The following is a 22,783-nucleotide window of genomic DNA, read 5'->3' on the forward strand; positions in this document are numbered from 1 at the left end:
TCATTCATAGAATGAAATAAAATTGAACGTATAAATTCAATGTCTGAAGCTTAACGCATACGTTCAATGAAAGAAAAATGGCATTCATTCATTAACTAGCTTATCTCATTGATTCAAACTTTCGAGCTTAACGCATTCATCAAATGTGACAAACTACATTCATTCATTCATTGAATCAACCTGCAGGCATGCATTCAATGAATCAAACGTCATTCAATGATTCAATGAAACAAACTTAATTCATACTGTTAATGAAATCAACTGCATTCATTTATTTACTGAAACAAACTGCATTCATTCATTAATTCAGTGAGTTAACAGTGCACTCTTTCATTCAATGAAACAAACTGCAGGTGTTACTTCTCTCATTCCTTCAATTTCTCAAGCACATAGCATTCATTCAATGAAACAAACTGCATTCATTCATTTATTCAATCAAACTTTAATCATTCATTCAATCAATCAAACGTTATTCATTGGTACAATGAAACAAGCTTAACTCATTTGTTTAATGAATAAATCTGCACTCATTTATTTACTGAATCAAACTCTATTCATCCATTGCATGAATAAAACTGAACTCATTCATTCAAGGAATCAAAATGCACGTGTTAATTTAATGAGTCTGTACAGCTAACCGCATTAAGTCAATGTTTCTAGCTTAACACATTCATTCAATGAAACAAACTGCAGTGAATAAAACTTCAATGAATCAAACGATTTTCAATGATTCAGTAAAACAAGCTTCATTCATACATTTAATGAATCCAGAATCACTCATTTACCTACTGACACAAACGGCATTCTTTCATTTAGTCAGTGAATCAAACTGCATTCATTCAATTAAACAAACTGCAGGTTTTAATTCAATGACTGGAGCTTCTCTCAATCATTCAAGGTCTCAAACGCATTCATTCAATGAAACAAGCTGCATTCAATCATTCATTGAATCAAACTTCAGTGTTGTTCAATGAATCAAACAGTCTTCATTGGTTCAAACAAACCATCTTAACAGCTTCATTTAATAAATCCAACTGCATTTATACATTCAATGAATCAAAACTGCACTCATTCATAGACTCAAACAAACTGCACGTGCAAATTCAATGAGTAGGACTTCTCTCATTCATTCATTTATTGAATCAAACTTTTATCATTCATTTCATGAATCAATCGTTATTCGTTGATTCAATGAAACATACTTACCAAGTTCAATTAATGTATCCAACTGCATTCATACATTCAATTAATCAAACTGCACTCCGTCATTCAATGAAATAAAACTGCATGTGTTAATATAATGAGTGGAGCGTCTCACATTCACTCAATGTCTTAAGCTTAACAAAGAATCAAACTGCATTCATTAATTTATTGATTCAAACTTTAATCATTCATTCCATGAAACAGACGTTACTAATTGATTCAATGAAACAAAATTAATTCATACATTTTTTGAATCCAACTGCAATCACATATTGACTAAACCAAACTATAGTCTTTCATTCATTCAGTGAAAGAAAAACTGCATTCAATCATTCAATCAATCTTCAATCGTACATTCAATGTATCAAAAGTTATACATTGATTCTTTGAAACAAACTTAACTAGTTCATTTCATGCATTCAACTGCATTCATACCTTCCAGATATCGAAACTGCGCTCATTCACGGAATGAAACAAACTGCATGTGTCAATTCAATGAGTGGAGCATTTCTCATGAATTCAATGTTTAGAACTTTACGCGTTCATCCAATGAGACAAACTGCATTCATTCATTGAATCAAACTGCTATGATTCATTAAATGAACCAAACTTAATTCGCTCATTTAATTAATCCAACTGTGTTCAATTATTTATTGAAGAAAATGCATTCTTTCATTCATTCATTCAATCAAACCACAGTCATTCATTCAATCATTCATTGATTCAATGAAACAAACGTAACTCATAGATTTAATGAATGCAACTGCACTATTTCATTCACTGAAACAAACTGCATTCTGTCATTCATTCAGTGAATCAAACTGCACTCATTCATTCAATGAAACAAACAATGAGTCGACCTTCTCTCGTTCAATCAATGTCTCAAGCTGTACTCATTCATTCAATTAAACAGACTGCAGTCATTCGTTTACTGAAATAAACTTCAATCCCACATTCAATAAATCAAACCTTATTCATTGATTCAGTGAAACAACATTATCACGTCCATGTAATGAATCCAAATACATTCATACATTCAATGCATTGAAACTACACTCATTCATAGAATGAAATAAAATTGAACGTATAAATTCAATGTCTGAAGCTTAACGCATACGTTCAATGAAAGAAAAATGGCATTCATTCATTAACTAGCTTATCTCATTGATTCAAACTTTCGAGCTTAACGCATTCATCAAATGTGACAAACTACATTCATTCATTGAATCAACCTGCAGGCATGCATTCAATGAATCAAACGTCATTCAATGATTCAATGAAACAAACTTAATTCATACTGTTAATGAAATCAACTGCATTCATTTATTTACTGAAACAAACTGCATTCATTCATTAATTCAGTGAGTTAACAGTGCACTCATTCATTCAATGAAACAAACTGCATGTGTCAATTCAATGAGTGGAGCATTTCTCATGAATTCAATGTTTAGAACTTTACGCGTTCATCCAATGAGACAAACTGCATTCATTCATTGAATCAAACTGCTATGATTCATTAAATGAACCAAACTTAATTCGCTCATTTAATTAATCCAACTGTGTTCAATTATTTATTGAAAAAAATGCATTCTTTCATTCATTCATTCAATCAAACCACAGTCATTCATTCAATCATTCATTGATTCAATGAAACAAACGTAACTCATAGATTTAATGAATGCAACTGCACTATTTCATTCACTGAAACAAACTGCATTCTGTCATTCATTCAGTGAATCAAACTGCACTCATTGATTCAATAAAACAAACAATGAGTCGACCTTCTCTCGTTCAATCAATGTCTCAAGCTGTACTCATTCATTCAATTAAACAGACTGCAGTCATTCGTTTACTGAAATAAACTTCAATCCCACATTCAATAAATCAAACCTTATTCATTGATTCAGTGAAACAACATTATCACGTCCATGTAATGAATCCAAATACATTCATACATTCAATGCATTGAAACTACACTCATTCATAGAATGAAATAAAATTGAACGTATAAATTCAATGTCTGAAGCTTAACGCATACGTTCAATGAAAGAAAAATGGCATTCATTCATTAACTAGCTTATCTCATTGATTCAAACTTTCGAGCTTAACGCATTCATCAAATGTGACAAACTACATTCATTCATTCATTGAATCAACCTGCAGGCATGCATTCAATGAATCAAACGTCATTCAATGATTCAATGAAACAAACTTAATTCATACTGTTAATGAAATCAACTGCATTCATTTATTTACTGAAACAAACTGCATTCATTCATTAATTCAATCAAACTTTAATCATTCATTCAATCAATCAAACGTTACTCATTGGTACAATGAAACAAGCTTAACCCATTTGTTTAATGAATAAATCTGCACTCATTTATTTACTGAATCAAACTCTATTCATCCATTGCATGAATAAAACTGAACTCATTCATTCAAGGAATCAAAATGCACGTGTTAATTTAATGAGTCTGTACAGCTAACCGCATTAAGTCAATGTTTCTAGTTTAACGCATTCATTCAATGAAACAAACTGCAGTGAATAAAACATCAATGAATCAAACGATTTTCAATAATTCAGTAAAACAAGCTTCATTCATACATTTAATGAATCCAGATTCACTCATTTACCTACTGACATAAACGGCATTCTTTCATTTAGTCAGTGAATCAAACTGCATTCATTCAATTAAACAAACTGCAGGTTTTAATTCAATGACTGGAGCTTCTCTCAATCATTCAAGGTCTCAAACGCATTCATTCAATGAAACAAGCTGCATTCAATCATTCATTGAATCAAACTTCAGTGTTGTTCAATGAATCAAACAGTCTTCATTGGTTCAAACAAACCATCTTAACAGCTTCATTTAATAAATCCAACTGCATTTATACATTCAATGAATCAAAACTGCACTCATTCATAGATTCAAACAAACTGCACGTGCAAATTCAATGAGTAGGACTTCTCTCATTCATTCATTTATTGAATCAAACTTTTATCATTCATTTCATGAATCAATCGTTATTCGTTGATTCAATGAAACATACTTACCAAGTTCAATTAATGTATCCAACTGCATTCATACATTCAATTAATCAAACTGCACTCCGTCATTCAATGAAATAAAACTGCATGTGTTAATATAATGGGTGGAGCGTCTCACATTCACTCAATGTCTTAAGCTTAACAAAGAATCAAACTGCATTCATTAATTTATTGATTCAAACTTTAATCATTCATTCCATGAAACAGACGTTACTCATTGATTCAATGAAACAAAATTAATTCATACATTTTTTGAATCCAACTGCAATCACATATTGACTAAACCAAACTATAGTCATTCATTCATTCTGTGAAAGAAAAACTGCATTCAATCATTCAATCAATCTTCAATCGTACATTCAATGTATCAAAAGTTATACATTGATTCTTTGAAACAAACTTAACTAGTTCATTTCATGCATTCAACTGCATTCATACCTTCCAGATATCGAAACTGCGCTCATTCACGGAATGAAACAAACTGCATGTGTCAATTCAATGAGTAGAGCATTTCTCATGAATTCAATGTTTAGAACTTTACGCGTTCATCCAATGAGACAAACTGCATTCATTCATTGAATCAAACTGCTATGATTCATTAAATGAACCAAACTTAATTCGCTCATTTAATTAATCCAACTGTGTTCAATTATTTATTGAAAAAAATGCATTCTTTCATTCATTCATTCAATCAAACCACAGTCATTCATTCAATCATTCATTGATTCAATGAAACAAACGTAACTCATAGATTTAATGAATGCAACTGCACTATTTCATTCACTAAAACAAACTGCATTCTGTCATTCATTCAGTGAATCAAACTGCACTCATTCATTCAATGAAACAAACAATGAGTCGACCTTCTCTCGTTCAATCAATGTCTCAAGCTGTACTCATTCATTCAATTAAACAGACTGCAGTCATTCGTTTACTGAAATAAACTTCAATCCCACATTCAATAAATCAAACCTTATTCATTGATTCAGTGAAACAACATTATCACGTCCATGTAATGAATCCAAATACATTCATACATTCAATGCATTGAAACTACACTCATTCATAGAATGAAATAAAATTGAACGTATAAATTCAATGTCTGAAGCTTAACGCATACGTTCAATGAAAGAAAAATGGCATTCATTCATTAACTAGCTTATCTCATTGATTCAAACTTTCGAGCTTAACGCATTCATCAAATGTGACAAACTACATTCATTCATTCATTGAATCAACCTGCAGGCATGCATTCAATGAATCAAACGTCATTCAATGTTTCAATGAAACAAACTTAATTCATACTGTTAATGAAATCAACTGCACTCATGCATTCAATGAAACAAACAATGAGTCGACCTTCTCTCGTTCAATCAATGTCTCAAGCTGTACTCATTCATTCAATTAAACAGACTGCAGTCATTCGTTTACTGAAATAAACTTCAATCCCACATTCAATAAATCAAACCTTATTCATTGATTCAGTGAAACAACATTAACACGTCCATGTAATGAATCCAAATACATTCATACATTCAATGCATTGAAACTACACTCATTCATAGAATGAAATAAAATTGAACGTATAAATTCAATGTCTGAAGCTTAACGCATACGTTCAATGAAAGAAAAATGGCATTCATTCATTAACTAGCTTATCTCATTGATTCAAACTTTCGAGCTTAACGCATTCATCAAATGTGACAAACTACATTCATTCATTCATTGAATCAACCTGCAGGCATGCATTCAATGAATCAAACGTCATTCAATGATTCAATGAAACAAACTTAATTCATACTTTTAATGATATCAACTGCATTCATTTATTTACTGAAACAAACTGCATTCATTCATTAATTCAGTGAGTTAACAGTGCACTCATTCATTCAATGAAACAAACTGCAGGTGTTACTTCTCTCATTCCTTCAATTTCTCAAGAACATAGCATTCATTCAATGAAACAAACTGCATTCATTCATTTATTCAATCAAACTTTAATCATTCATTCAATCAATCAAACGTTAATCATTGGTACAATGAAACAAGCTTAACTCATTTGTTTAATGAATAAATCTGCACTCATTTATTTACTGAATCAAACTCTATTCATCCATTGCATGAATAAAACTGAACTCATTCATTCAAGGAATCAAAATGCACGTGTTAATTTAATGAGTCTGTACAGCTAACCGCATTAAGTCAATGTTTCTAGCTTAACGCATTCATTCAATGAAACAAACTGCAGTGAATAAAACTTCAATGAATCAAACGATTTTCAATGATTCAGTAAAACAAGCTTCATTCATACATTTAATGAATCCAGATTCACTCATTTACCTACTGACATAAACGGCATTCTTTCATTTAGTCAGTGAATCAAACTGCATTCATTCAATTAAACAAACTGCAGGTTTTAATTCAATGACTGGAGCTTCTCTCAATCATTCAAGGTCTCAAACGCATTCATTCAATGAAACAAGCTGCATTCAATCATTCATTGAATCAAACTTTTATCATTCATTTCATGAATCAATCGTTATTCGTTGATTCAATGAAACATACTTACCAAGTTCAATTAATGTATCCGACTGCATTCATACATTCAATTAATCAAACTGCACTCCGTCATTCAATGAAATAAAACTGCATGTGTTAATATAATGGATGGAGCGTCACACATTCACTCAATGTCTTAAGCTTAACAAAGAATCAAACTGCATTCATTAATTTATTGATTCAAACTTTAATCATTCATTCCATGAAACAGACGTTACTAATTGATTCAATGAAACAAAATTAATTCATACATTTTTTGACTCCAACTGCAATCACATATTGACTAAACCAAACTATAGTCTTTCATTCATTCAGTGAAAGAAAAACTGCATTCAATCATTCAATCAATCTTCAATCGTACATTCAATGTATCAAAAGTTATACATTGATTCTTTGAAACAAACTTAACTAGTTCATTTCATGCATTCAACTGCATTCATACCTTCCAGATATCGAAACTACGCTCATTCACGGAATGAAACAAACTGCATGTGTCAATTCAATGAGTAGAGCATTTCGCATGAATTCAATGTTTAGAACTTTACGCGTTCATCCAATGAGACAAACTGCATTCATTCATTGAATCCAACTGCTATGATTCATTAAATGAACCAAACTTAATTCGCTCATTTAATTAATCCAACTGTGTTCAATTATTTATTGAAAAAAATGCATTCTTTCATTCATTCATTCAATCAAACCACAGTCATTCATTCAATCATTCATTGATTCAATGAAACAAACGTAACTCATAGATTTAATGAATGCAACTGCACTATTTCATTCACTGAAACAAACTGCATTCTGTCATTCATTCAGTGAATCAAACTGCACTCATGCATTCAATGAAACAAACAATGAGTCGACCTTCTCTCGTTCAATCAATGTCTCAAGCTGTACTCATTCATTCAATTAAACAGACTGCAGTCATTCGTTTACTGAAATAAACGTCAATCCCACATTCAATAAATCAAACCTTATTCATTGATTCAGTGAAACAACATTAACACGTCCATGTAATGAATCCAAATACATTCATACATTCAATGCATTGAAACTACACTCATTCATAGAATGAAATAAAATTGAACGTATAAATTCAATGTCTGAAGCTTAACGCATACGTTCAATGAAAGAAAAATGGCATTCATTCATTAACTAGCTTATCTCATTGATTCAAACTTTCGAGCTTAACGCATTCATCAAATGTGACAAACTACATTCATCCATTCATTGAATCAACCTGCAGGCATGCATTCAATGAATCAAACGTCATTCAATGATTCAATGAAACAAACTTAATTCATACTGTTAATGAAATCAACTGCATTCATTTATTTACTGAAACAAACTGCATTCATTCATTAATTCAGTGAGTTAACAGTGCACTCATTCATTCAATGAAACAAACTGCATGTGTCAATTCAATGAGTGGAGCATTTATCATGAATTCAATGTTTAGAACTTTACGCGTTCATCCAATGAGACAAACTGCATTCATTCATTGAATCAAACTGCTATGATTCATTAAATGAACCAAACTTAATTCGCTCATTTAATTAATCCAACTGTGTTCAATTATTTATTGAAAAAAATGCATTCTTTCATTCATTCATTCAATCAAACCACAGTCATTCATTCAATCATTCATTGATTCAATGAAACAAACCTAACTCATAGATTTAATGAATGCAACTGCACTATTTCATTCACTAAAACAAACTGCATTCTGTCATTCATTCAGTGAATCAAACTGCACTCATTCATTCAATGAAACAAACAATGAGTCGACCTTCTCTCGTTCAATCAATGTCTCAAGCTGTACTCATTCATTCAATTAAACAGACTGCAGTCATTCGTTAACTGAAATAAACTTCAATCCCACATTCAATAAATCAAACCTTATTCATTGATTCAGTGAAACAACATTATCACGTCCATGTAATGAATCCAAATACATTCATACATTCAATGCATTGAAACTACACTCATTCATAGAATGAAATAAAATTGAACGTATAAATTCAATGTCTGAAGCTTAACGCATACGTTCAATGAAAGAAAAATGGCATTCATTCATTAACTAGCTTATCTCATTGATTCAAACTCTCATTCATTAATTCAGTGATTTAACAGTGCACTCATTCATTCAATGAAACAAACTGCAGGTGTTACTTCTCTCATTCCTTCAATTTCTCAAGAACATAGCATTCATTCAATGAAACAAACTGCATTCATTCATTTATTCAATCAAACTTTAATCATTCATTCAATCAATCAAACGTTATTCATTGGTACAATGAAACAAGCTTAACTCATTTGTTTAATGAATAAATCTGCACTCATTTATTGACTGAATCAAACTCTATTCATCCATTGCATGAATAAAACTGAACTCATTCATTCAAGGAATCAAAAAGCACGTGTTAATTTAATGAGTCTGTACAGCTAACCGCATTAAGTCAATGTTTCTAGCTTAACGCATTCATTCAATGAAACAAACTGCAGTGAATAAAACTTCAATGAATCAAACGATTTTCAATAATTCAGTAAAACAAGCTTCATTCATACATTTAATGAATCCAGATACATTCATTTACCTACTGACACAAACGGCATTCTTTCATTTAGTCAGTGAATCAAACTGCATTCATTCAATTAAACAAACTGCAGGTTTTAATTCAATGACTGGAGCTTCTCTCAATCATTCAAGGTCTCAAACGCATTCATTCAATGAAACAAGCTGCATTCAATCATTCATTGAATCAAACTTCAGTGTTGTTCAATGAATCAAACAGTCTTCATTGGTTCAAACAAACCATCTTAACAGCTTCATTTAATAAATCCAACTGCATTTATACATTCAATGAATCAAAACTGCACTCATTCATAGACTCAAACAAACTGCACGTGCAAATTCAATGAGTAGAGCTTCTCTCATTCATTCATTTATTGAATCAAACTTTTATCATTCATTTCATGAATCAATCGTTATTCGTTGATTCAATGAAACATACTTACCAAGTTCAATTAAGGTATCCAACTGCATTCATACATTCAATTAATCAAACTGCACTCCGTCATTCAATGAAATAAAACTGCATGTGTTAATATAATGAGTGGAGCGTCTCACATTCACTCAATGTCTTAAGCTTAACAAAGAATCAAACTGCATTCATTAATTTATTGATTCAAACTTTAATCATTCATTCCATGAAACAGACGTTACTAATTGATTCAATGAAACAAAATTAATTCATACATTTTTTGAATCCAACTGCAATCACATATTGACTAAACCAAACTATAGTCTTTCATTCATTCAGTGAAAGAAAAACTGCATTCAATCATTCAATCAATCTTCAATCGTACATTCAATGTATCAAAAGTTATACATTGATTCTTTGAAACAAACTTAACTAGTTCATTTCATGCATTCAACTGCATTCATACCTTCCAGATATCGAAACTGCGCTCATTCACGGAATGAAACAAACTGCATGTGTCAATTCAATGAGTGGAGCATTTCTCATGAATTCAATGTTTAGAACTTTACGCGTTCATCCAATGAGACAAACTGCATTCATTCATTGAATCAAACTGCTATGATTCATTAAATGAACCAAACTTAATTCGCTCATTTAATTAATCCAACTGTGTTCAATTATTTATTGAAAAAAATGCATTCTTTCATTCATTCATTCAATCAAACCACAGTCATTCATTCAATCATTCATTGATTCAATGAAACAAACCTAACTCATAGATTTAATGAATGCAACTGCACTATTTCATTCACTGAAACAAACTGCATTCTGTCATTCATTCAGTGAATCAAACTGCACTCATTCATTCAATGAAACAAACAATGAGTCGACCTTCTCTCGTTCAAACAATGTCTCAAGCTGTACTCATTCATTCAATTAAACAGACTGCAGTCATTCGTTTACTGAAATAAACTTCAATCCCACATTCAATAAATCAAACCTTATTCATTGATTCAGTGAAACAACATTATCACGTCCATGTAATGAATCCAAATACATTCATACATTCAATGCATTGAAACTACACTCATTCATAGAATGAAATAAAATTGAACGTATAAATTCAATGTCTGAAGCTTAACGCATACGTTCAATGAAAGAAAAATGGCATTCATTCATTAACTAGCTTATCTCATTGATTCAAACTCTCATTCATTAATTCAGTGATTTAACAGTGCACTCATTCATTCAATGAAACAAACTGCAGGTGTTACTTCTCTCATTCCTTCAATTTCTCAAGAACATAGCATTCATTCAATGAAACAAACTGCATTCATTCATTTATTCAATCAAACTTTAATCATTCATTCAATCAATCAAACGTTATTCATTGGTACAATGAAACAAGCTTAACTCATTTGTTTAATGAATAAATCTGCACTCATTTATTTACTGAATCAAACTCTATTCATCCATTGCATGAATAAAACTGAACTCATTCATTCAAGGAATCAAAATGCACGTGTTAATTTAATGAGTCTGTACAGCTAACCGCATTAAGTCAATGTTTCTAGCTTAACGCATTCATTCAATGAAACAAACTGCAGTGAATAAAACTTCAATGAATCAAACGATTTTCAATAATTCAGTAAAACAAGCTTCATTCATACATTTAATGAATCCAGATTCATTCATTTACCTACTGACACAAACGGCATTCTTTCATTTAGTCAGTGAATCAAACTGCATTCATTCAATTAAACAAACTGCAGGTTTTAATTCAATGACTGGAGCTTCTCTCAATCATTCAAGGTCTCAAACGCATTCATTCAATGAAACAAGCTGCATTCAATCATTCATTGAATCAAACTTCAGTGTTGTTCAATGAATCAAACAGTCTTCATTGGTTCAAACAAACCATCTTAACAGCTTCATTTAATAAATCCAACTGCATTTATACATTCAATGAATCAAAACTGCACTCATTCATAGATTCAAACAAACTGCACGTGCAAATTCAATGAGTAGGACTTCTCTCATTCATTCATTTATTGAATCAAACTTTTATCATTCATTTCATGAATCAATCGTTATTCGTTGATTCAATGAAACATACTTACCAAGTTCAATTAAGGTATCCAACTGCATTCATACATTCAATTAATCAAACTGCACTCCGTCATTCAATGAAATAAAACTGCATGTGTTAATATAATGAGTGGAGCGTCTCACATTCACTCAATGTCTTAAGCTTAACAAAGAATCAAACTGCATTCATTAATTTATTGATTCAAACTTTAATCATTCATTCCATGAAACAGACGTTACTAATTGATTCAATGAAACAAAATTAATTCATACATTTTTTGAATCCAACTGCAATCACATATTGACTAAACCAAACTATAGTCTTTCATTCATTCAGTGAAAGAAAAACTGCATTCAATCATTCAATCAATCTTCAATCGTACATTCAATGTATCAAAAGTTATACATTAATTCTTTGAAACAAACTTAACTAGTTCATTTCATGCATTCAACTGCATTCATACCTTCCAGGTATCGAAACTGCGCTCATTCACGGAATGAAACAAACTGCATGTGTCAATTCAATGAGTGGAGCATTTCTCATGAATTCAATGTTTAGAACTTTACGCGTTCATCCAATGAGACAAACTGCATTCATTCATTGAATCAAACTGCTATGATTCATTAAATGAACCAAACTTAATTCGCTCATTTAATTAATCCAACTGTGTTCAATTATTTATTGAAAAAAATGCATTCTTTCATTCATTCATTCAATCAAACCACAGTCATTCATTCAATCATTCATTGATTCAATGAAACAAACGTAACTCATAGATTTAATGAATGCAACTGCACTATTTCATTCACTGAAACAAACTGCATTCTGTCATTCATTCAGTGAATCAAACTGCACTCATTCATTCAATGAAACAAACAATGAGTCGACCTTCTCTCGTTCAAACAATGTCTCAAGCTGTACTCATTCATTCAATTAAACAGACTGCAGTCATTCGTTTACTGAAATAAACTTCAATCCCACATTCAATAAATCAAACCTTATTCATTGATTCAGTGAAACAACATTATCACGTCCATGTAATGAATCCAAATACATTCATACATTCAATGCATTGAAACTACACTCATTCATAGAATGAAATAAAATTGAACGTATAAATTCAATGTCTGAAGCTTAACGCATACGTTCAATGAAAGAAAAATGGCATTCATTCATTAACTAGCTTATCTCATTGATTCAAACTCTCATTCATTAATTCAGTGATTTAACAGTGCACTCATTCATTCAATGAAACAAACTGCAGGTGTTACTTCTCTCATTCCTTCAATTTCTCAAGAACATAGCATTCATTCAATGAAACAAACTGCATTCATTCATTTATTCAATCAAACTTTAATCATTCATTCAATCAATCAAACGTTATTCATTGGTACAATGAAACAAGCTTAACTCATTTGTTTAATGAATAAATCTGCACTCATTTATTTACTGAATCAAACTCTATTCATCCATTGCATGAATAAAACTGAACTCATCCATTCAAGGAATCAAAAAGCACGTGTTAATTTAATGAGTCTGTACAGCTAACCGCATTAAGTCAATGTTTCTAGCTTAACGCATTCATTCAATGAAACAAACTGCAGTGAATAAAACTTCAATGAATCAAACGATTTTCAATAATTCCGTAAAACAAGCTTCATTCATACATTTAATGAATCCAGATTCATTCATTTACCTACTGACACAAACGGCATTCTTTCATTTAGTCAGTGAATCAAACTGCATTCATTCAATTAAACAAACTGCAGGTTTTAATTCAATGACTGGAGCTTCTCTCAATCATTCAAGGTCTCAAACGCATTCATTCAATGAAACAAGCTGCATTCAATCATTCATTGAATCAAACTTCAGTGTTGTTCAATGAATCAAACAGTCTTCATTGGTTCAAACAAACCATCTTAACAGCTTCATTTAATAAATCCAACTGCATTTATACATTCAATGAATCAAAACTGCACTCATTCATAGACTCAAACAAACTGCACGTGCAAATTCAATGAGTAGAGCTTCTCTCATTCATTCATTTATTGAATCAAACTTTTATCATTCATTTCATGAATCAATCGTTATTCGTTGATTCAATGAAACATACTTACCAAGTTCAATTAAGGTATCCAACTGCATTCATACATTCAATTAATCAAACTGCACTCCGTCATTCAATGAAATAAAACTGCATGTGTTAATATAATGAGTGGAGCGTCTCACATTCACTCAATGTCTTAAGCTTAACAAAGAATCAAACTGCATTCATTAATTTATTGATTCAAACTTTAATCATTCATTCCATGAAACAGACGTTACTAATTGATTCAATGAAACAAAATTAATTCATACATTTTTTGAATCCAACTGCAATCACATATTGACTAAACCAAACTATAGTCTTTCATTCATTCAGTGAAAGAAAAACTGCATTCAATCATTCAATCAATCTTCAATCGTACATTCAATGTATCAAAAGTTATACATTGATTCTTTGAAACAAACTTAACTAGTTCATTTCATGCATTCAACTGCATTCATACCTTCCAGATATCGAAACTGCGCTCATTCACGGAATGAAACAAACTGCATGTGTCAATTCAATGAGTGGAGCATTTCTCATGAATTCAATGTTTAGAACTTTACGCGTTCATCCAATGAGACAAACTGCATTCATTCATTGAATCAAACTGCTATGATTCATTAAATGAACCAAACTTAATTCGCTCATTTAATTAATCCAACTGTGTTCAATTATTTATTGAAAAAAATGCATTCTTTCATTCATTCATTCAATCAAACCACAGTCATTCATTCAATCATTCATTGATTCAATGAAACAAACGTAACTCATAGATTTAATGAATGCAACTGCACTATTTCATTCACTGAAACAAACTGCATTCTGTCATTCATTCAGTGAATCAAACTGCACTCATTCATTCAATGAAACAAACAATGAGTCGACCTTCTCTCGTTCAATCAATGTCTCAAGCTGTACTCATTCATTCAATTAAACAGACTGCAGTCATTCGTTTACTGAAATAAACTTCAATCCCACATTCAATAAATCAAACCTTATTCATTGATTCAGTGAAACAACATTATCACGTCCATGTAATGAATCCAAATACATTCATACATTCAATACATTGAAACTACACTCATTCATAGAATGAAATAAAATTGAACGTATAAATTCAATGTCTGAAGCTTAACGCATACGTTCAATGAAAGAAAAATGGCATTCATTCATTAACTAGCTTATCTCATTGATTCAAACTTTCGAGCTTAACGCATTCATCAAATGTGACAAACTACATTCATTCATTCATTGAATCAACCTGCAGGCATGCATTCAATGAATCAAACGTCATTCAATGATTCAATGAAACAAACTTAATTCATACTGTTAATGAAATCAACTGCATTCATTTATTTACTGAAACAAACTGCATTCATTCATTAATTCAGTGAGTTAACAGTGCACTCATTCATTCAATGAAACAAACTGCAGGTGTTACTTCTCTCATTCCTTCAATTTCTGAAGCACATAGCATTCATTCAATGAAACAAACTGCATTCATTCATTTATTCAATCAAACTTTAATCATTCATTCAATCAATCAAACGTTATTCATTGGTACAATGAAACAAGCTTAACTCATTTGTTTAATGAATAAATCTGCACTCATTTATTTACTGAATCAAACTCTATTCATCCATTGCATGAATAAAACTGAACTCATTCATTCAAGGAATCAAAATGCACGTGTTAATTTAATGAGTCTGTACAGCTAACCGCATTAAGTCAATGTTTCTAGCTTAACGCATTCATTCAATGAAACAAACTGCAGTGAATAAAACTTCAATGAATCAAACGATTTTCAATGATTCAGTAAAACAAGCTTCATTCATACATTTAATGAATCCAGAATCACTCATTTACCTACTGACACAAACGGCATTCTTTCATTTAGTCAGTGAATCAAACTGCATTCATTCAATTAAACAAACTGCAGGTTTTAATTCAATGACTGGAGCTTCTCTCAATCATTCAAGGTCTCAAACGCATTCATTCAATGAAACAAGCTGCATTCAATCATTCATTGAATCAAACTTCAGTGTTGTTCAATGAATCAAACAGTCTTCATTGGTTCAAACAAACCATCTTAACAGCTTCATTTAATAAATCCAACTGCATTTATACATTCAATGAATCAAAACTGCACTCATTCATAGACTCAAACAAACTGCACGTGCAAATTCAATGAGTAGGACTTCTCTCATTCATTCATTTATTGAATCAAACTTTTATCATTCATTTCATGAATCAATCGTTATTCGTTGATTCAATGAAACATACTTACCAAGTTCAATTAATGTATCCAACTGCATTCATACATTCAATTAATCAAACTGCACTCCGTCATTCAATGAAATAAAACTGCATGTGTTAATATAATGAGTGGAGCGTCTCACATTCACTCAATGTCTTAAGCTTAACAAAGAATCAAACTGCATTCATTAATTTATTGATTCAAACTTTAATCATTCATTCCATGAAACAGACGTTACTAATTGATTCAATGAAACAAAATTAATTCATACATTTTTTGAATCCAACTGCAATCACATATTGACTAAACCAAACTATAGTCTTTCATTCATTCAGTGAAAGAAAAACTGCATTCAATCATTCAATCAATCTTCAATCGTACATTCAATGTATCAAAAGTTATACATTGATTCTTTGAAACAAACTTAACTCGTTCATTTCATGCATTCAACTGCATTCATACCTTCCAGATATCGAAACTGCGCTCATTCACGGAATGAAACAAACTGCATGTGTCAATTCAATGAGTGGAGCATTTCTCATGAATTCAATGTTTAGAACTTTACGCGTTCATCCAATGAGACAAACTGCATTCATTCATTGAATCAAACTGCTATGATTCATTAAATGAACCAAACTTAATTCGCTCATTTAATTAATCCAACTGTGTTCAATTATTTATTGAAAAAAATGCATTCTTTCATTCATTCATTCAATCAAACCACAGTCATTCATTCAATCATTCATTGATTCAATGAAACAAACGTAACTCATAGATTTAATGAATGCAACTGCACTATTTCATTCACTGAAACAAACTGCATTCTGTCATTCATTCAGTGAATCAAACTGCACTCATTCATTCAATGAAACAAACAATGAGTCGACCTTCTCTCGTTCAATCAATGTCTCAAGCTGTACTCATTCATTCAATTAAACAGACTGCAGTCATTCGTTTACTGAAATAAACTTCAATCCCACATTCAATAAATCAAACCTTATTCATTGATTCAGTGAAACAACATTATCACGTCCATGTAATGAATCCAAATACATTCATACATTCAATGCATTGAAACTACACTCATTCATAGAATGAAATAAAATTGAACGTATAAATTCAATGTCTGAAGCTTAACGCATACGTTCAATGAAAGAAAAATGGCATTCATTTATTAACTAGCTTATCTCATTGATTCAAACTTTCGAGCTTAACGCATTCATCAAATGTGACAAACTACATTCATTCATTGAATCAACCTGCAGGCATGCATTCAATGAATCAAACGTCATTCAATGATTCAATGAAACAAACTTAATTCATACTGTTAATGAAATCAACTGCATTCATTTATTTACTGAAACAAACTGCATTCATTCATTAATTCAGTGAGTTAACAGTGCACTCATTCATTCAATAAAACAAACTGCATGTGTCAATTCAATGAGTGGAGCATTTCTCATGAATTCAATGTTTAGAACTTTACGCGTTCATCCAATGAGACAAACTGCATTCATTCATTGAATCAAACTGCTATGATTCATTAAATGAACCAAACTTAATTCGCTCATTTAATTAATCCAACTGTGTTCAATTATTTATTGAAAAAAATGCATTCTTTCATTCATTCATTCAATCAAACCACAGTCATTCATTCAATCATTCATTGATTCAATGATACAAACGTAACTCATAGATTTAATTAATTCAACTGCACTATTTCATTCACTGAAACAAACTGCATTCTGTCATTCATTCAGTGAATCAAACTGCACTCATTCATTCAATGAAACAAACAATGAGTCGACCTTCTCTCGTTCAATCAATGTCTCAGGCTGTACTCATTCATTCAATTAAACAGACTGCAGTCATTCGTTTACTGAAATAAACTTCAATCCCACATTCAATAAATCAAACCTTATTCATTGATTCAGTGAAACAACATTATCACGTCCATGTAATGAATCCAAATACATTCATACATTCAATGCATTGAAAATACACTCATTCATAGAATGAAATAAAATTGAACGTATAAATTCAATGTCTGAAGCTTAACGCATACGTTCAATGAAAGAAAAATGGCATTCATTCATTAACTAGCTTATCTCATTGATTCAAACTTTCGAGCTTAACGCATTCATCAAATGTGACAAACTACATTCATTCATTCATTGAATCAACCTGCAGGCATGCATTCAATGAATCAAACGTCATTCAATGATTCAATGAAACAAACTTAATTCATACTGTTAATGAAATCAACTGCATTCATTTATTTACTGAAACAAACTGCATTCATTCATTAATTCAATGAGTTAACAGTGCACTCAATCATTCAATGAAACAAACTGCAGGTGTTACTTCTCTCATTCCTTCAATTTCTCAAGCACATAGCATTCATTCAATGAAACAAACTGCATTCATTCATTTATTCAATCAAACTTTAATCATTCATTCAATCAATCAAACGTTATTCATTGGTACAATGAAACAAGCTTAACTCATTTGTTTAATGAATAAATCTGCACTCATTTATTTACTGAATCAAACTCTATTCATCCATTGCATGAATAAAACTGAACTCATTCATTCAAGGAATCAAAATGCACGTGTTAATTTAATGAGTCTGTACAGCTAACCGCATTAAGTCAATGTTTCTAGCTTAACGCATTCATTCAATGAAACAAACTGCAGTGAATAAAACTTCAATGAATCAAACGATTTTCAATGATTCAGTAAAACAAGCTTCATTCATACATTTAATGAATCCAGATTCACTCATTTACCTACTGACACAAACGGCATTCTTTCATTTAGTCAGTGAATCAAACTGCATTCATTCAATTAAACAAACTGCAGGTTTTAATTCAATGACTGGAGCTTCTCTCAATCATTCAAGGTCTCAAACGCATTCATTCAATGAAACAAGCTGCATTCAATCATTCATTGAATCAAACTTCAGTGTTGTTCAATGAATCAAACAGTCTTCATTGGTTCAAACAAACCATCTTAACAGCTTCATTTAATAAATCCAACTGCATTTATACATTCAATGAATCAAAACTGCACTCATTCATAGACTCAAACAAACTGCACGTGCAAATTCAATGAGTAGGACTTCTCTCATTCATTCATTTATTGAATCAAACTTTTATCATTCATTTCATGAATCAATCGTTATTCGTTGATTCAATGAAACATACTTACCAAGTTCAATTAATGTATCCAACTGCATTCATACATTCAATTAATCAAACTGCACTCCGTCATTCAATGAAATAAAACTGCATGTGTTAATATAATGAGTGGAGAGTCTCACATTCACTCAATGTCTTAAGCTTAACAAAGAATCAAACTGCATTCATTAATTTATTGATTCAAACTTTAATCATTCATTCCATGAAACAGACGTTACTAATTGATTCAATGAAACAAAATTAATTCATACATTTTTTGAATCCAACTGCAATCACATATTGACTAAACCAAACTATAGTCTTTCATTCATACAGTGAAAGAAAAACTGCATTCAATCATTCAATCAATCTTCAATCGTACATTCAATGTATCAAAAGTTATACATTGATTCTTTGAAACAAACTTAACTAGTTCATTTCATGCATTCAACTGCATTCATACCTTCCAGATATCGAAACTGCGCTCATTCACGGAATGAAACAAACTGCATGTGTCAATTCAATGAGTAGAGCATTTCTCATGAATTCAATGTTTAGAACTTTACGCGTTCATCCAATGAGACAAACTGCATTCATTCATTGAATCCAACTGCTATGATTCATTAAATGAACCAAACTTAATTCGCTCATTTAATTAATCCAACTGTGTTCAATTATTTATTGAAGAAAATGCATTCTTTCATTCATTCATTCAATCAAACCACAGTCATTCATTCAATCATTCATTGATTCAATGAAACAAACGTAACTCATAGATTTAATGAATGCAACTGCACTATTTCATTCACTGAAACAAACTGCATTCTGTCATTCATTCAGTGAATCAAACTGCACTCATTCATTCAATGAAACAAACAATGAGTCGACCTTCTCTCGTTCAATCAATGTCTCAAGCTGTACTCATTCATTCAATTAAACAGACTGCAGTCATTCGTTTACTGAAATAAACTTCAATCCCACATTCAATAAATCAAACCTTATTCATTGATTCAGTGAAACAACATTATCACGTCCATGTAATGAATCCAAATACATTCATACATTCAATGCATTGAAACTACACTCATTCATAGAATGAAATAAAATTGAACGTATAAATTCAATATCTGAAGCTTAACGCATACGTTCAATGAAAGAAAAATTGCATTCATTCATTAACTAGCTTATCTCATTGATTCAAACTTTCGAGCTTAACGCATTCATCAAATGTGACAAACTACATTCATTCATTCATTGAATCAACCTGCAGGCATGCATTCAATGAATCAAACGTCATTCAATGATTCAATGAAACAAACTTAATTCATACTGTTAATGAAATCAACTGCATTCATTTATTTACTGAAACAAACTGCATTCATTCATTAATTCAGTGAGTTAACAGCGCACTCATTCATTCAATGAAACAAACTGCAGGTGTTACTTCTCTCATTCCTTCAATTTCTCAAGAACATAGCATTCATTCAATGAAACAAACTGCATTCATTCATTTATTCAATCAAACTTTAATCATTCATTCAATCAATCAAACGTTATTCATTGGTACAATGAAAAAAGCTTAACTCATTTGTTTAATGAATAAATCTGCACTCATTTATTTACTGAATCAAACTCTATTCATCCATTGCATGAATAAAACTGAACTCATTCATTCAAGGAATCAAAATGCACGTGTTAATTTAATGAGTCTGTACAGCTAACCGCATTAAGTCAATGTTTCTAGCTTAACGCATTCATTCAATGAAACAAACTGCAGTGAATAAAACTTCAATGAATCAAACGATTTTCAATGATTCAGTAAAACAAGCTTCATTCATACATTTAATGAATCCAGATTCACTCATTTACCTACTGACACAAACGGCATTCTTTCATTTAGTCAGTGAATCAAACTGCATTCATTCAATTAAACAAACTGCAGGTTTTAATTCAATGACTGGAGCTTCTCTCAATCATTCAATGTCTCAAACGCATTCGTTCAATGAAACAAGCTGCATTCAATCATTCATTGAATCAAACTTCAGTGTTGTTCAATGAATCAAACTGTCTTCATTGGTTCAAACAAACCATCTTAACAGCTTCATTTAATAAATCCAACTGCATTTATACATTCAATGAATCAAAACTGCACTCATTCATAGACTCAAACGAACTGCACGTGCAAATTCAATGAGTAGAGCTTCTCTCATTCATTCATTTATTGAATCAAACTTTTATCATTCATTTCATGAATCAATCGTTATTCGTTGATTCAATGAAACATACTTACCAAGTTCAATTAATGTATCCAACTGCATTCATACATTCAATTAATCAAACTGCACTCCGTCATTCAATGAAATAAAACTGCATGTGTTAATATAATGAGTGGAGCGTCTCACATTCACTCAATGTCTTAAGCTTAACAAAGAATCAAACTGCATTCATTAATTTATTGATTCAAACTTTAATCATTCATTCCATGAAACAGACGTTACTAATTGATTCAATGAAACAAAATTAATTCATACATTTTTTGAATCCAACTGCAATCACATATTGACTGAACCAAACTATAGGCTTTCATTCATTCATTGAAAGAAAAACTGCATTCAATCATTCAATCAATCTTCAATCGTACATTCAATGTATCAAAAGTTATACATTGATTCTTTGAAACAAACTTAACTAGTTCATTTCATGCATTCAACTGCATTCATACCTTCCAGGTATCGAAACTGCGCTCATTCACGGAATGAAACAAACTGCATGTGTCAATTCAATGAGTAGAGCATTTCTCATGAATTCAATGTTTAGAACTTTACGCGTTCATCCAATGAGACAAACTGCATTCATTCATTGAATCAAACTGCTATGATTCATTAAATGAACCAAACTTAATTCGCTCATTTAATTAATCCAACTGTGTTCAATTATTTATTGAAAAAAATGCATTCTTTCATTCATTCATTCAATCAAACCACAGTCATTCATTCAATCATTCATTGATTCAATGAAACAAACGTAACTCATAGATTTAATGAATGCAACTGCACTATTTCATTCACTGAAACAAACTGCATTCTGTCATTCATTCAGTGAATCAAACTGCACTCATTCATTCAATGAAACAAACAATGAGTCGACCTTCTCTCGTTCAATCAATGTCTCAAGCTGTACTCATTCATTCAATTAAACAGACTGCAGTCATTCATTTCCTGAAATAAACTTCAATCCCACATTCAATAAATCAAACCTTATTCATTGATTCAGTGAAACAACATTAACACGTCCATGTAATGAATCCAAATACATTCATACATTCAATGCATTGAAACTACACTCATTCATAGAATGAAATAAAATTG

Source organism: Chiloscyllium punctatum, chromosome 36 (assembly GCF_047496795.1).
Source record: "Chiloscyllium punctatum isolate Juve2018m chromosome 36, sChiPun1.3, whole genome shotgun sequence".
Lineage (NCBI taxonomy): Eukaryota > Metazoa > Chordata > Chondrichthyes > Orectolobiformes > Hemiscylliidae > Chiloscyllium > Chiloscyllium punctatum.